General features: G+C 39.6%; 1 pseudogene; it reads right to left on the bottom strand.

Moving 5' to 3' along the window:
* Positions 1-11,431: 11,431 nt before the first annotated feature.
* On the bottom strand, positions 11,432-12,121 carry LOC124611885 (annotated as a pseudogene).
* Positions 12,122-12,570: the final 449 nt, after the last annotated feature.

The following is a 12,570-nucleotide window of genomic DNA, read 5'->3' as shown; positions in this document are numbered from 1 at the left end:
TTCCCTTCATGTGAGTAATGAAGTAACTTCCAAAAAGTTTTAGTTAATCGATGACTGTTCTGCAGTAATGTAATGTTTGAGAACATATAGAAAGTTCACAAGCTGGATAAGTGTAATGCTACAATCAGATTCATACCTTAATTGAATACGGAAATGTCATGCTGGAGAAAACTATATTGAACAATGCTAATTTAGAGAACAAATAATGTTTATTCCTTAGTCATTCCATCGTTTGCACCACAGAAGGGCTTCACAATATTAAACATTCTTGGATACATAATTAATTATTTATCAGATTTATTCAACACAGTACTTCCTGTAGACCTAGATAAGTTAACTTATTAAATGATCTGGCGTAGAGCTGTAAGTAAGTAAATACATTCTTCAATAGAGACAGCAGTGTGATACATTAAACTATACACAAAATTTTACTTGCTGTAGTAGTCAGTGAATGTGCAATAATTATAAACACAGTGAAAAAGTAACACTGGTTTGTTGGGTAGTGTTCTTACAGCAAAAGTAGTGAGCACTGTTAGTATACATATTTAAAATGGTACAGACACAAAAATACGTGAAGCAACAGTGAAGTTCTAACAGAAAATGGAATATAATGTAATTGTTACATTGAGGATATAGTCTTTCTAGTCCGACAAGTAAAGCAACTTTGTGATAAATATTAACATTAAAGTTTTACTCATGCTGTGAAAAGAAACAACTGACCACAAATTAAATTTAATTGAGCTTATGACGCATAAAAAGTAAATCCAGCTCAAGTTTCCAGAACGGAAAGTGACAAACATCACTAGCACAGTCACTCACATCACTTACCAGTACATACAGGCTATACATTCAGCGCAATACCCACATTGTGAGCACAATTTCAAAACCCAATTGTAGTGAACCATTATCTTTTAGTGGATTAAGAACTATGAAGAACGTCTGTGATGGGCAAGCACATGGATCCGGAACAATGTCGTTTGTGGAAGGTGTTAGCAACACGTGTTATAAGGACTAATTTGAAAGTTCAGTTGCCTTTTGCCATTATTGAGAATTGACGAGTTGAAACTGCGAGCTGGTCCTTAAGGAAAGTGGAGTGCATTATAGGAGGCACATTGCCTGCAAGAATCTAGACTTTGAAACAGTGTCCATAACAGCATCTTTCTTTTAGGCCGAAAAACACTACCATTGTAAGTCGAGTCTCTGTTGACAAACAAGTGTAGGGAGAATGGAAATAAAAAGTTTGTTATCAAAAATTAGTATCACACAAGTGATGAAACTGGGGAAATTTGAAGAGTAGTGCCTGTGACACGGACACTCATGCAGATGTCCATGTTGAAAACGATAGAAGGGATTATTCCTGAACGGCCTAATGATGACAAGACTATTAAATTCTCAAAATCAAGGAGACGCTGCAGCAAACGCATACCGCTACAGAACAATTAATAGTGGAACATGATATCACTAAGAATGTCCCAGGCAGATGTGCTTAAGGAGACTGAGGGATTACAACTCTTGGATCTACCTAAATAGATGAAGTATTTAAATTTATTTGCACGTAATTTACATTCCCCAAATAGTAAGTGGGCTGGCAGGCAGTTTGGAGAAGAAGAGATCCATGCAACTTGAAATGATTTGAATATATGTGTGGTTATGAAAACTGTAAATTTATTGGTATTTTTGGCTACTGGTAACTTTCTATGCAAGGGATCCGGAAGGAATAAGATTTGAATGAAGTGTTACTAAAACAATACGCGGGATGAGTATTGGTGAGGGTCAAAAGAGGTTGAAAAGTTGAAGTGGGGATACGATGGAGGCAGGGGAAGATAAAAATATACGGAAACGGAGGCAGAGAGAGTGAAGTTCACGAATTTGGGGAGTCTGGTGAAACATATGAGGGGTAGAGATCCAGACGTTATTTAAATGGAAGACGGATGGTTCCACCATCTAAAATACGACTTCTAATACATAAATTCATTTGTTTCTCTTTTCTTCTCTCTTTTGCATACTTGCCACATGTACCACAAATATGTGAAACATTAAAATTCTATTTCAAATTGTATTTTCTTAAACTTTATTTTGCAACTTATAATTTGCGTCTAACTGAAAAGAAGTATAAATAGTTCGTAAAGGATCGTTTCCTTTAAAGAAATATTCAAAATCTAATATCTGACAGATAAATGTGTACTTAAAATTTTCGTCTCACTAGTAATTGTTTGTTACATGATTGACGTAGCTTCTCTTCACATAGAATATCGTATCTTCCCTAAAGGTTATTAATTTAAACACTGTTTCTACTAAAATAATTAATGATATAAAATGCCAGAATTCTCAAGTCCTGAAACATAGTCTTTTCACAGTTTTAGTGTTATGATACTATAGGCTAGTATTCCGTCCTTTCAGAAATGTGTAAGCTTACATTTACTAGACCAACATTGAGCAAGTTAAATGTTTGAGATATAAAACATGAATTTCTAAGACTATCTTGGTACTGATAAAAGTGCACATTCAAAAATGTGCTCCAGAGAAGGAAAGGCGATATTTATTTATTCTAAGGAAATATAGCCAGCAGTTAAACAAAATAACTCCATTGCCAAATGAGTATATACATACTTTCTGTCATTCCTGTCCATTAAGTTATAAGCAACAGTTTAAAAAAGGCTCTGCGAACGATGCCCTAGTCAGCCGGCATATAGAATGCATTAAGTAATTTTTATGCCGTCAATTTACGTTCCAAGCCAAAAGTTTAGGTATCGTGCATTTACTTGCATCAGGTTTATTTGAAACGCTTATACGGATAATGCCGTTTAACGCCCAAGTCCCACAAGTAGCCGCGTGGGACTTCAAGCTGCGGGGCGCCAGGAATGTGCAAAGTGCTACATTTGTATAAGGGGTGGATCAAAATTAACAGCGAAAACTGACACACATGAAAAGATACTACAGTGGACGCTGAAGTGTTCTAGTAAACAGTGTCGACAAATGCGGTTTTTGGAAAAGAATTAGAAATGTGTGATTATTAGCCAACACTGACCTCTGTATGAAGCACTATCCAGGTTTATATGAATGTATTCGAAAAGTAAACGTTTGGTCAAATCCTCATCTAATTGTGTTCAAATTTCAACCGATAACCAGAGACTGGTAATGAAATATGAGCCCAGTTATCTGGGGACTTATCGAAAATTTACTCTTCATGTACATTTATAGTAACCAAGACAATGTTTAATACCGAAGTCAACGGCTGCTAACCACCTGTCTCTAATTATCTCTGCGAACTGCTCGCTTGCAGACCAATGTTTACTGGGACTTTTTAGCGTCTATTACCGTCTTTTATATGTCCTTTGTGTACAGGACGTACTAGGAGGATTGGTCTATATTCAGGGGTACGGCAGGAATGATGATTCAAAGCAAAAGAGTCTACTAAACGTGGGCTCTTAAATGCACACCTGAAGAGCAATAAGCATTCTTTCATCTTCTATAGTGGGAAACAGCAACCTTCAATATCAAGCTCTTTGCCTTTCATATTTTGAGATGTTACGGGACGGAACAAAACAAAAATATATATTAAGCACTTACTAGATGGAAAAATTTGTTACGACATTAAGGCATCTACAGCAACCTGTGATAGAGGGTTTGGGGTCAAAATGGGTCATATAAAAGCGTCAGTCAGTAAATCGCGGAGTAATTTCAACAAAATTTGGAAAATATATTTAGTATACACATTATTTGTACAAAAATGCTATTAGAGTAAGATAGCCCTGCTAACGCTAGAGTTGGGGGTCATGATGAGAAGGGGTGACATTTCATGCACGAAAAATCATTTTTATCATTTATTTTGTACATGTACCTGTGTCTGCGTTGTATATGTGTGCCTCCTTAGAAATAAAAAGAGTCATTACAACGTATACTGAGCCAGGTAGTAATAAAATAACAATAAGTCCTCTGTGGCTCACAGTTTGGTACCAATATTTTCATCCAACACTATTTCACAAATGAGTGTATGAGTGTGTCAGCTGAAGTTGTTGATGTCACCAGTAATGGAACCCTGTGTGAAAAGCATAATAACTGTCTTTCAGTTTCAGAGGAGGACTATTACATTCATGATAACAGTAAAATGAGGAAATTTCCAAAAAAATGGTTCAAATGGCTCTGAGCACTATGAGACTTAACATCTGAGGTCATCAGTCCCCTAGAACACAGAACTACTTAAACCTAACTAACCTAAGGACATCACACACATCCATGCCCGAGGCAGGATTCGAACCTGCGACCGTAGCAGTCTCGCGGTTCCAGACTGAAGCGCCTAGAACCGCTCGGTCACACCGGGCGGCGGAAATTTTCAAGAAGGCAACTTATGTTTAATGTAGGTTGTAGGAACTAGAGCCTGAGATGTGGGATGGAAGGGAAGGGAGCTAAATTATTTGTGTGGAAAAATATTTTCGAATTGGCCTTAGGTATGTATCCTGTAGTACAGCCACTTGTTCATTTAAGATCGAATCCTTGAAGTCTGTTGAGTTGTGGTAACTGTACGATTTAGTATCGGCAAGCTGACTGACAACTGGTGACTAGTGGAAATATAGTCTCAAATGAAAATTAACTTTGACTAAATTTAGTTGAATTATTGGAAAATTGGTAAAGCACGTAGGAGAGATCAGCTGGAAATTAACTAAAGAAAACATACGAGGCAGTGAAAAGCTCAGAAACCAACACTGATAGTCATAGAATTTAGCCTTCCTGTTTGGCCAAGATTGTTTCAATGTGTAACGGGGCAAAACCACTGATGAACTGTGGGGTCGTATTCCGCATATAGAATCATATTTTTTTAAAAACATTCCATTTATTTGCACATAAGAGCCGATAATAAATTAAATTTTATGTCACTAATATAAGCACTAACAAGTGTTCTACACCTTTATTTTTTGAACCATTGTTTTGATAACATAACTAACATTGAAATGGGAGATATGATACTGCGTGAAATGTTTGACAGAGCGCTGAAAGACCTAAGTCGAAACAAGGCCCCGGGAGTAGACAACATTCCATTAAAACTTCTGACAGCCTTGGGAGAGCCAACCCTAACAAAACTCTAGCATCTGGTGAGCAAGATGTATGAGACAGGCTAAATACCCTCAGACTTCAAGAAGAATATAATAATTCCAGTCCCACAGAAAGCAGGTGTTGACAGATGTGAAAATTACCGAACTACCAGTTTAATAAGTCACGGCTGCAAAATACTAACACGAATTCTTTACAGACGAATGGAAAAACTGGTAGTAGCCGAACTCGGGGAAGATCAGTTTGGATTCCGTAGAAATGTTGGAACAAGTGAGGCAATACTGACCCTACGACTTATATTAAAGTTATATTAACGAAAGGTAAACCTACGTTTCTAGCATTTGTAGATTTACAGAAAGATTTGACAATGTTGACTGGAATATTTCTTTCAAATTCTGAAGGTGGCAGGGGTAAAATACAGGGAGCGAAAGGTTATTTACAATTTGTACAGAAACCAGATGGCAGTTGTAAGAGTCGGGGGGCATGAAAGGGAAGCAGTGGTTGGGAAGGGAATGAGACAGGGTTGTAGCCTATCCTGGATGTTATTCAATCTGTATATTGAGCAGGTAGTAAAGGAAACAAAAGAAAACTTCGGAGTAGGAATTTAAATCCATGGAGAAGAAATAAAAACTTTGAGGTTCGCCGATGACATTGTAATTCTATCAGAGACACCAAAGGACCTGCCGGCCGAAGTGGCCGTGCGGTTGAAGGCGCTGCAGTCTGCAACCGCAAGACCGCTACGGTCGCAGGTTCGAATCCTGCCTCGGGCATGGATGTTTGTGATGTCCTTAGGTTAGTTAGGTTTAACTAGTTCTAAGTTCTAGGGGACTAATGACCTCAGCAGTTGAGTCCCATAGTGCTCAGAGCCATTTTTTGAACCAAAGGACCTGGAAGAGCAGTTGAATGGAATGGACAGTGTCTTGAAAGGAGGGTATAAGATGAACATCAGCAAAAGCAAAACAAGGATAATGGAATGTAGTCGAGTTACGTGATGCTGACGCAATTAGATTAACTTAAAGTAGTGAAGGAGTTTGCTGCTTGGGGAGGAAAATAACCAATGATGGTAGACTGGCAATGGCAAGGAAAGAGTTTCTGAAGAAGAGAAATTTATTAACATCGAGTATAGATTTAAGTGTCAGGAAGTCGTTTCTGAAAGTATTTGTTTGGAGTGTAGCCATGTATGGAAGTGAAACATGGACTATAAATAGTTTAGACAATACGAGAATAGAAGCTTTCGAAATGTGGTGCGACAGAAGAATGCTGAAGATTAGATTGAAAGATCACATAACTAATGAGGAGGTAATGAAAAGAATTGGGGAGAAGAGAAATTTGTGGCGCAACTTGACTAGAAGAAGGGATCGGTTGGTAGGACATGTTTTGGGGCATCTAAGACTTACCAATTTAGTATTGGAGGGCAGCGTGGAGGGTAAAAATCGTAGAGGGAGTCCAAGAGATGAATACACTAAGCAGATTCAGAACGATGTAGGTTGCAGTAGGTACTGGGAGGTGAAGAAGCTTGCACAGGATAGAGTAGCATGGAGAGCTGCATCAAACCAGTCTCTGGACTGAAGACCGCAACAACAAACAACTAACATTATTCAAGACACTAAAATTACACACCACTGTCGATTACTGCTAGTTTTGTCCACATAACACAGAGAAATCACTATTGACTAATAAGCCTACTTTGGCTGAGTATGCTGTGAGATGGGCCAAGTGACCGAGATCCTTTTTCTCTTGCATTTACTGTAACTACTTTTTGCCTTCACTTAAACTACCATCTAACAGAACTGACAATGGTCTGCCAATGGACATACTGGCATGTACAGACTGTCTGATTCTGAATTATCACATCTCATGTCGAAAAGTAAAATTCATCGTGTTTTGTACTTGGGACGTTAGACCTAGACCTCCGGACAGAACAAAATTTCGTGAATCACTCTGTAGTAAAGAGACATTCAGTAAAATGTCGTTACCTAACGATTGGGAAAATCTGATCCAGACGTTCTGAAGAATTCTCGGGGCGGGTGGTGGCAGGGGCGGAGTTTGAGGGGGATATGGGGGAAGTGGCAGTTACTGGTGGAAGCAAGGTCCGCCCACTGACTCACAGCACAATGTCAGCCGAGGGAAGAGTGGTTGTGCAGGGTGGGGTGGGAGGTGGGGGGGAAACAAACTGCACTTTTCTCTCGCAGTGCTGCCACTTCAAGCTACCTACTGTTTTTTTAGAGTATAACAATCACTTCATAACGATAATGGTACATGTAGATGGCCAATGCTGGCAGTGGTGGCGCACAAGCCAGTAGTGGGACGAAGTCGACCGATCTCAGCCAAATTCTGGCGATTAACAGTTGGGTAACTCTGCTTCAGAGTATTGCGAACAAATGGTAGTCGTGTGTGGAAACGTAACACTACGACGTTTGGCAGGGGAGTATGACAACCCTGGTTTCACAGGAATACGATCAAACATAGTAATGAAATATACTGTAAAGAAACACTTTGAATTCAAAATTAATGTCAGGAACATAATATAGTTAGAATAACGTGGACTAGGTGAGCCATGTTACCACTAAACTTAACTGAAAAGAATAGATATCAGACTTCGGGTGTATTCTGGTTATGTCACTATTTTCCTGAATGATTTACGTTGTTTGTTACGAGGTTACATCGTCATCGACTTTAAGGCAAGTTTTGTTAACAATGTGAAGCAAATAATCTTCGTCTATAATACTCTGGTGTGAATTCGTAGTAATGCGCAGAAGCAAAAAAAAAAAAAAAAAAAAAAAAAAAAATGTAATAATTATATTTTAGTTTAATGAAAGATAATGAAGTCAATGAATTTTTCAAGGGTGCATAATTCTAGATACTGTTATAATAATTACATCAGTCCTAGACAAAGCTGTTATTACCATTTCAACGTTGCTAACAGTTAATCTCTCAGCAGTAAGATAGACAGTGCGATGTGCGGCTCCTGACAGCAGGAGGCGTTTAGCACTTGCTGTATTGGTAAACTGCCTCTACAGTTAAATAATTCTAGACGCGTATAGTTTCCTACATACTCCTGTATCTGTGAAATTCGACAAATATTGTAAGATAGGCCACAGCAGCGCTAACAGTTGACATGAACAAGTGGAGATTGATATCAAAAAAGCCCATGGAGGAGAAGCGCATTGTGTCAACCGGGAGCCGAAGGACCTCCACAACCGCTCCTGGGTGCAACATCGGCTGCAGCCTGGACATCACGAGGCCAGCTCTGACGGCTCGATCGGCCGCCGAGGAACACACCCAGCAGACCAGCAGGTGGCGACACAGCACGACTGCTAGCCAAAAGCACGTCAACACTAGCATAACACTGGATGTACTCGATATGTTTAGCAAGGAATAAGTGAGGCAAGGTATGGCGACGAGGTCGCCAAAGACCGCCAGAAACAATGCGGGTCCGAAGTGAAGAGTGCAGAGGCGGGCGCAGCGGTGGAGGGCCATCCTGGCGAGCTGCAGCCGCCGCACCTCTGCCCCCACCGCCTCCACCTTTCTTGTCTCACCCGGCTGTCCTGCGCGCGTTGCCAGCTCCTCCAGCTCAGCCTCGCTGCCCGCCGGCGGCCGGGTACTCCTCAGCAGCTGCCCACACACGATGCCCATCCTGTGTCGAAGTACCAGGACGATGCCAAGGAACTGCAAGCGCCATACCATTACGAATCCTTGGATGTATATGAAGACAGCTTCCGCCGGTTGGTGTATCAACATGTATGCTGTTGCTACTATGAGGCACCCACCAGTGTAAACCAGGACGGTAAGCAACAGAAGAATTGATACAAAATGCGTTTTGTTTCCAATTTTCGTAATGTTATAACGTTCCCGGTTGGCGAGCAATGTGTCTGCTTGCTCCAAGAGTTCATAGATTTCGTCTATAATTTTATAACGAGTAAAGAGGCAAGTGCATATAGCTGTAAGCGGTTCTAACCAATTCAGTAAAGGAAATAAGACATTTATGACATATATTGTCGGCGGAGAGCCTGGAGGGACTTTTGTGTGTATTTCGACATAACTGAAATAAAGACCAGCAGCCAAGATACAGGTAAGCCATGTTAAAGGGATGACAACAACTGTCATTCTCGTTAATGACGATCTGCGACTTGTTGACGTAGAATTTGTATTATCTCTGACAATCGGAGCCAAGCCGCACATTTGGAACAACAGAGATATGGGGCGAACTGCGTTTCTCAAACTACAGGGACTCATCTCTACACTGAATCTAGAAGGAATGTATCTGGACGCCGCTCCTGAGACACCAGAGCTTATACTCCCTTGTATTTCGTCTTGTGTGAGTCACACGCGTGTCTCTGTCTCAGATCGTGCACAGTAACTCAACCACTGAATGCACTGGTGAGACTTCCGCTCCACTAACCACACAGCTTATCACAAGAACAGTCGTCACAGCCTGTGCTCCTCTCAGCTAGAATTGTCCTTTGTGACCGACCTCAGTGGCCGTACTAACGCGCAACCCTCACAATGTGCCCGGCAAATCCCAATATCGTTAATGGTTTGCATCGATCGAGGTCACCTGAATTAATTTTGTGTAAAGAGCTAGATAAACAGAACGTGTTCCCACAGTGTCTGACGTGACAGACAGAAGTGACACGCACTGAACAGCACGCACCTTGAAGCTTGGAGCTTAACGCGAAGTAAATGCAAGAACACTTCGATTAATTCACTGACAACTCTGTTATGTAGCGACTTTGGCATTATTGGAAAAAGGAATAATAGAAAAATGTGCCCATAATTTATGTAAATGTCATTTATGTCTGTCTGCAAGCATTTCTGCTTTCTTAGCTCACTTGTTAGCCTATACCACTGTATACAAAGGACCCAAGTTCAGTTTAGACCACAGCCAAAACTTTTTCATTGTAAAAACGATTGGGAGAGTATAATTTCGGAATATGAAGAAAATTTAGGGACTTTGTGAAATACAGTCACAGTCTCCGAGTCAAACAGGGATTATTGAAAATCTTATCGGAGTTTTCATCGCTAGTATTCAGTATGGAGTCGAGGCGCTTTATGGCTATAGTGGGCTCCTTACCAAGCTACGTTGGCGGACCACAAAGAGAAAAGGCAGCGTAGTTCTTTCGCTTTGGTAAAACTTTTGAATTAGTTAAGTTAAAGAGAACGCATATATGACAGTTTGTTTTCGCAGAAATAGCTATAATTACTAATTAGGATTCCAGTAAAGTAAGATCCGAAGGGTTCGTGAAAATGTCCGGCTATCTGATTTGGTCTTCTAGTGCCATATTCATCGGATTTTGGGGTTTTTCCGTCTAAGACAATGTCGGATAGCTATTAAATTATAAAATATAATAGTTATTAAATTATGGAGTAAACAAATACATTTAACAGCATGGTCCACGACATCTAAAGAATTTTGTAGATAGTATTTCCGTTTTAGAATACACCGCACCGAAATCACAGTCTACAGTTTTTGTGCTCGTGATAACAGAGTGATGAAGTATTTTTTGTTGGTGTTATGCTTTAACAAACTGGGTAAGAGAAGACAGGCCTCATATTTTAGAATAACAAAAGTTATATCTATTTTAGAGCCTGCCTAAGCAGTGGCATAAGAAATTTCCCTTCTTCCGTCTCATAAATGCTGGAAACATATACCTTCCATTACAGCTTTACGTTGCGCGACCACTAACATTATCTGCAAGAATTGGATTCCGCAACTGATGGCACAAGCAATAAAATTCGTAAGGGTTTACGACTACATTGACGATGTGTAGCTTCTCAGACGTTGCAAGGCCCTGCGGAACGCCGTCTGCAGCAGTGCTTGAAACGTCACATAATTTTAGATGTTGACCAAGCGATGAGATACCCCAAAGTATTTTATTGAGAGCAACATTATTGTATATGGTTTTATATATTATAAACGTCAGTGTCTTGGTGACATTCAGCTTTAATAAAACTGATAACTGGTTTCGTCCTTGCAGTCATAATCACATCTAAAAATTTCAGAGGTGACACATAGGCAAGTAGTCAGTACGTAAACTTGTCATTGGCATCAAACAGTCCTTAATCACTTTACAGCATGCTGTTTGTGGTTTTGAACACTGGGCCAAAATGAGCAGGAGAAATAATTTGAATGCGTGTTCCTTCTAAAGTTCGTAAGTAGTTTTAAAATTCCAGGTATTGCAAATAATAATCCGTTATTTTTTCTGAAATCATCGACGTGTGCAGTTTTCATTGCGTATCATTTGACAATTTTCCAATACACCTCTAGTCACCAGTCTTGCAGTTCTTGCAACCGATGCAACTATAACACGAAAACAAAATGACAAATAACATAAATGTGGCAAGCATAGGTAGTAATAGTACTTCAGAAACTTATTGAGCACTAGTGAATTTGCAAATAAACTACGCTAATTATTTTTCTCTGGAGCGATGCCTTCCCATAGCGTCTCCTTGCATCTGTCAGAAAGGCACCCTCCATTTGTCTGACTATATGAGTGAGAAACATACAGGAAAGCAGAGAATCCAACGTCGATCAAAATTCTAAAGGTACAGAAAAATCAATAATGCAAGAGTTAAGATTATTTTTAAAAGAAGTATTTAATTTCCATATCGTTAGCAAATGAATGGTTTTCCTTCTCTACACACTGCTCTCACCAGACGTGGTTTCGCAAGAGGTACACTTGATGTGTAGCTTTCATTAACTGGAGGAAAACCAATAACAAGATCAGCCTTAAAATGTTCTGATCGTTTTGAGAAAATATAGATTTTTTACACAGTGGAACAAATTTCTTACAATTCTCAACGTCAGAAATCATATTACACATTTGTTCCACGGATTACACAACTAGCTTTCTCCCAGAACATTCCTTCTGTACGTAGCCGATTGCAGAAACACTGAAGACTGCTCGGTAATCTTGGTTGCTTATGTCTTTAGGGAGAAACGTAATAATTTTCTATGGTTGTTACTTGACTTGTGTCTTACAAAGACGTTTCCACATGTGACTGAGCATCTCGATTGACAGCTACAGCGTATCAGCTGACGGCCAAACCATGAATTCCTCCCTGATGCCATCGTTACAGTTTTACAACTTCTCTCGATGAAAATTATTTGTTACGAAAAGCCTAAACTTCAGTCTTTGCACAAAGATAAATACTAGAACTGTGGACAAGACAAGGTCACTATGTCTACTGAAAACCTGTTCGTACAGGTTAAATCTTAAGTTCTCTCTCCCCCATCGTAAAACACTTCAATGAAAAATTTGCTTGAAAATAAGATAGTTATCCCAAAAGCAGATAAAGATAGCAATACCGTCCATATATCAGACGCTGATTACGTACGTAAGACATTGTTTATTTTTTCGTGCTAATGACATAGCGCAAGTTATAAGTAACCCTCTCATCAAGTTCTTTACTCAGTTGAAGACATGTGTGAATGGTTTGAACTTTCATTTTGCATCCTAGGATGCTACACGCAGCCAGATACCTATGAATGCAAAACTACCAGTTGTTCGGTCACATATA

The sequence above is a fragment of the Schistocerca americana genome, chromosome 1, assembly GCF_021461395.2.
Source record: "Schistocerca americana isolate TAMUIC-IGC-003095 chromosome 1, iqSchAmer2.1, whole genome shotgun sequence".
Classification (NCBI taxonomy): Eukaryota; Metazoa; Arthropoda; class Insecta; order Orthoptera; family Acrididae; genus Schistocerca; species Schistocerca americana.
The sequence above is the reverse complement of the archived record's forward strand: the minus strand, read 5'-3'. Positions and strand labels throughout refer to the sequence as shown.